This window comes from Cajanus cajan, chromosome 10 (assembly GCF_000230855.2).
Source record: "Cajanus cajan strain Asha chromosome 10, NIPB_CcT2T_4, whole genome shotgun sequence".
NCBI lineage: Eukaryota > Viridiplantae > Streptophyta > Magnoliopsida > Fabales > Fabaceae > Cajanus > Cajanus cajan.
The window spans coordinates 8,712,519-8,718,413 of NC_138526.1; the positions used below are offsets into that span (position 1 = coordinate 8,712,519).

A 5,895-nucleotide genomic window follows, 5' to 3' on the forward strand; every position below is an offset into this window, starting at 1 on the left:
ATGTCTTAATAATATTTTCCTCCAATAGGGTAATTCGAAAAGTATACTCTTTTTCTTCCAATTATGGTTTACCTCTTCTCTTTGTTTTCTTTTATTTTTTTTGTTTCTCTTTTATAGATTTTCCAAAATTCAATTGTTGTAGACTTTCAAGTTGTGCTAACACATCGTCTCCAGTCAATGGCTGTGGTGAATGTCTTACCTTCGTTGTATTATCAAATGAGCTCTTGTTTTTATGCCAATGGTGATCAACGAGTAAAAATCTACGGTGGCCCATAAAGCATAGTTTGTGACAATTTTTCAAGTAGCAAGAGTGAGTTTCTATATTGCAACAAGGAAAAGCTAATAATCCTTTAGTAATCCATCCAAATAGCATCCCATAAGCTAGAAAATCATTGATGGTCCATAACAAGGTTGCATGCAATTGAAAATTTTGTCCTAATGACACATCATAAGTTTTAATACCCACATTCCATAACTTTTAAGTCATCAATTAATGGTTGACGATAAACGTCAATATGTTTCCCAAGACTCTTTGGACCAGAAATAAGAAGTGATAACATGAAATTGGATTGTTTCATACATAACCAAGAGGGTAAGTTGTAAGGAATTAAAATCACAGGCCACATACTATATTCATTGCCCATCTGAAGCTAGACCAAGTCTCACATTACGTGGATCTGAAGAGAAAGATCTACATTGATCATCAAATGTTTTCCAAGTCAAAGAGTTAACTAGGTGCCTTAAAACTCCATCATCAACTCTTTTTTTCTTATGCCACTTCATGTCTTCAGCAATTTGTTTTGACATGAATATGTTAAGTTAGACGAAGAAATTCCCAAAAAGGTTGAGTGAGACAAATATAATATATGTTGTTATCTCTAACAAGTGAGTTAATGTTTTAGAAAGACATAACAACAGGTAAAATGACGAAGAGGCATAAGCATCAGACTGTGGAAGAACGTATGTAAAGGATTTTGATGATGCCAAAGAAGTTAAAGAAAACAAGAAGTCAAGTTAAAACAAGGTGATCAAGAAACAAACATCTCAATGTATTTTGAATAAGTCTTGTTAACCTAGCTTTATATGTAAAAAGAAATCTTTAGAAAAAAATTGCATATTGTTCTTGGCCATTTAAAATAAAGAATTTCAAGAAAACTCAAATATAATCTTTTATATTAATAAGGTTTTGAAAATAAAGGTTTTCAATATTTTAAGTTTTAATAAGGCAATTATTGTTTTTAAGAGTCTGGTAATCGATTACCATTACATGTAATCGATTACTAGAGGATGAATCTCATATGTTCAAAATTCACTTATTAAAATGTGCTCTGGTAATCGATTACCCACTCCCTGTAATCGATTACCAGAAGATATAAACTTCAAAATTTGAATTTAAAATTTTACAACATTTCAATCATTTTGAACTTTAACCATTGTAATCGATTACCAAGTCTTGTAATCGATTACCAGAGCCTATTTTCTGAAAAATTTTAGAAAGTCACAACTCTTCATGAAAAGTCATGACCTATGAAACAATCATCTATAAATACCAATAATTTTTCAGAAAAAGGTTACGAACTCAATTGGGAAAAACTATCTTTACAATCACTTGGCCAAAAATCATTTGCAAATTATCTAAAGAGTTCTACTAAGATCAACAAGTGTAAAATCCGCTCTTCAAAGAGAGTTGTTATACTTCATTCATCTTTTCTATTGATCTGTAAAGGGGAAATTGTTGTTCTCCTTGGTGGTCTGTGATTCTCAACATGAGGAAAGAGAATTCCTAGGTGTTGGAGAATTTGAGTCTTGTAAAGGTTACAAGCATAGTGAAAAATCTCAAGTGGGTGACTTGAGGACTGGATGTAGGCAAGGTTGGCCGAACCAGTATAAAATCAAGTTTGCAATTCTCTTTCCCTATACTTTTAATTTTGATTGTGAAGTTTTTGCATCATTACATTCAAATTGTTTATGATATTGAATTTATAAGAAAGAAGTTAGAAAAACTTGAAAAGAGAAGAAAAATTATATAACTTAATTCACGCCCCTCTTAAGTTATACGAGGCTACTTGACTAACAAGTGGTATCAAGAGCAGGTTACTTGTATAAGGCTTAAAAGCTTCAAGATTTAAAATGGCCTCATCAAATTTGTTATTTCCTGAAGGAAACTCTATTAATAGACCTCCTATATTCAATGGGGTAGGGTATCATTATTGGAAATCTAGGATGCAAATTTTTATAGAAGCCATAGACTTAAACATATGGGATGCTATTGAAAATGGTCCTTTCATTCCCACTATTTTAGTAGGTCATGAAATAAAAAATTTGCCCAGAGAACAATGGAGTGAAGATGATAGAAGAAAGGTTCAATATAACTTAAAATCCAAAAATATAATCACTTCTGCTTTAGGAATTCATGAATATTTTAGAATTTCAAATTGTAAGAGTGCTAAAGAAATGTGGGATACACTTGAAGTAACACATGAAGACACTAATGATGTGAAAAGATCTAGGATAAACACTCTCACTCATGAATATGAATTATTTAGAATGAATCAAAATGAAAGCATACAAGACATGCAAAAGAGATTTACACATATAATTAATCATCTTGCATCTCTAGGAAAAGTGTTTCCTAATGAAGATCTTGTTAACAAAGTTTTGAGATGTTTGAGTAGGGAATGGCAACCGAAAGTGACTGCAATTGCTAAATCAAAAGATCTGACAACCATGCCTCTTGCCTCATTGTTCGGAAAACTCCAAGAACATGAAATGGAATTAATGAGACTGAATCAAAATGAGGAAAGTGATAAAAGAAACAAAGGGATAGCACTTAAAACATCATCATCTATTCAATAAGAAGATGAGAAAGAAGATAATATGAAGGAAGATGATCTAGAAGATGATGAGGATTTCAGCCTCTTTATAAAGAGATTCAACAAATTCCTTAGAAACAAAGGAAATCGAAAAAGAATCAACTTCAATAATAAGAAGAAAGGAGAAGATTCTTCTTCAACTCCAAAATGCTATGAATGTAATCAACCAGGACATTTGATATTAGAATGTCCAATCTATAAAAGAAGGATGGAGAAATCTAATAAGAAAAGTTTCAAAGAAAAGAAGGGGAAGAAAGCATATATCACTTGGGAAGAAAATGACACAAATTCTACAAGTGACTCTGAAAATGAAGTTGTAAATTTAGGACTTATGGCCAATGACTATGAAAGCGAAGAAGAGGTAACATCTTCTAACAATGAAATCTCAATTATCTCATTTGATGAACTTCAAGATGCATTCAATGATTTACATAAAGAATCATTTAAACTTGCTAAATTAGTATCATCTTATAAGAAAACAATTTCAAAATTAGAAAACGAGATTTCAAAGTTAAATAATGAATTAGATAATCTCAAAACTGAAATTAAGATGATTAATTCTAAAAATGAAAAACATGAAATTAAAACTTTAGATACTAATAAAGCAAATCATCCATGTTTAACTTGCAATAAATTTAAGGAAGAAATTAGTAATTTAAGAAACACTCTTGCAAAATTTACATATGGAAGAAAACCTAATATTTCACATCTTCATATTTTTGGATGCAAATGTTTTGTACTTAATAATGGAAAAGATAACTTAGGAAAATTTGATGCTAAATCTGATGAGGGGATATTTCTTGGATACTCTCTAAATAGTAAATCATTTAGAATATACAACAAAAGAACTATGACTATTGAGGAATCAATACATGTTGTATTTGATGAAACTAACCTTGTTTGTCCAAAAAGAGATATTGTTGATGAAATTGTAGAAAGCTTTGAAGATACTCATATTAATGAGCAAATTCACAAGGATGACAAAGATAAAGAAAAAGAAGATTCAACAATTCAAAAAGGTCAAACAAACATCAATTCACAAAGAGAGTGGAGAATCTCAAGAAATCATCCTCTTGAAAATATCATTGGAGATATAACAAAAGGGGTAATTACTAGAAACTCTCTAAAAGAAGCATGCAACAATATGTCTTTTGTTTCTGAAATAGAAGTTAAAAATATTGATGAAGCTTTAAATGATGAACATTGGATTAATGCTATGCAAGAAGAATTAAATCAATTTGAGAGAAATCAAGTATGGGATTTGGTAAATAGACCTACTAATCATCCCATTATAGGAACAAAATGGATTTTTAGAAACAAACTTGATGAACATGGTCTAGTCATAAGAAATAAAGCTAGATTAGTTGCTAAAGGTTATAATCAAGAAGAAGGAATAGATTATGAAGAAACATATGCACCAGTAGCAAGACTAGAAGCCATTATGATGTTACTTGCCTATGCATCAATAATGGACTTCAAATTATACCAAATGGATGTTAAAAGTGCTTTTCTAAATGGTTTTATTCAAGAAGAAGTTTATGTAGAACAACCCCCCGGTTTTGAGAACTCAGAATTTCCAAATCTTGTCTTTAAATTGAAAAAGGCTCTTTATGGATTAAAACAAGCTCCTAGGGCATGGTATGAAAGACTTGGTAAATTTCTTTTAGAAAAAGAATTTACAAGGGGAAAAGTTGATACTACACTATTTATCAAAAGAAAAATGAATGACATCCTTTTAGTGCAAATCTATGTTGATGATATTATTTTTGGAGCTACTAATGACTACTTGTGCAAGGAATTTTCAAGTGATATGCAAAGTGACTTTGAAATGTCCATGATGGGAGAACTAAATTTTTTCCTTGGACTACAAATAAGGCAAACCAAAATTGGAATTTTTATTAATCAAAGCAAATACTGTAAAGAATTTCTCAAAAGGTTTGGAATGGAGAATGCTAAATCAATGGCAACACCAATGAGCACTACTTGCTACCTTAACAAAGATGAAGTGGGAAAATCCATAGACGTAAAGAAATATAGAGGCATGATTGGATCTTTCTTATATTTATCTGCAAGTAAACCTGATATTATGTTCAGTGTTTGTTTATGTGCTAGATACCAATCTAACCCTAAAGAATCTCATTTGAGTGCTGTTAAAAGAATTATGAGATATCTGTTAGGAACCACAAATCTAGGACTATGGTATCCTAAAAACATGCCTTTCAATCTAGTAGGTTACTCCGATCCTGATTTTGCTGGGTGTAAAACTGATAGAAAGAGTACTAGTGGAACATGTCATTTTATTGGATCTGCTTTAGTATCATGGCATAGTAAAAAGCAAAATAGTGTTGCTTTATCTACTGCTGAAGCGGAATATATTGCTGCTGGAAGTTGTTGTGCACAAATACTATGGATGAAGCAACAACTATTTGTTTTGGTTTATCAATAGATCATATTCCAATTAAGTGTGATAATACTAGTGCTATCAATCTCTCTAAAAATCCAGTTCTTCATTCTAGAACAAAGCATATTGAGATAAGACATCATTTTCTTAGGGATCATGTTCAAAAAGGAGATTGTGTTCTAGAATTTGTTGAAACAAAGAATCAATTAGCTGATATATTCACAAAGCCTTTACCAAAAGAAAACTTCTTTTCAATTAGACAAGAATTGGGGATTCTAGACTATTCTCACATTACTTTTTGGTTTTATAGGAAAAAGTTACAATTTTAAGAATTTTAATCGATTACAGGGTAAGGTAATCAATTACCAGAGGGAATATATAATTGTTTTGAAAATTTGAACAATTGTAATCGATTACACGGTCAAGTAATCGATTACCAGTGCGAATTTCACTTATCTGGGTAAAGTGTAATCGATTACCATGGAGTGTAATCGATTACCAGTGGCAAAATGCACAGAATCTGAAAAGGTGTAATCGATTACCATATGCATGTAATCAATTACACGGCGCATCTGCACTTAAAAGAGTGCAGTTCGTCTTCTTCCTCACGAAGCTTCCCAA

General features: G+C 31.2%; 1 pseudogene; it reads left to right on the forward strand.

Moving 5' to 3' along the window:
- Positions 1 to 819: 819 nt before the first annotated feature.
- Positions 820 to 5,603, forward strand: LOC145952290 (uncharacterized; annotated as a pseudogene).
- Positions 5,604 to 5,895: the final 292 nt, after the last annotated feature.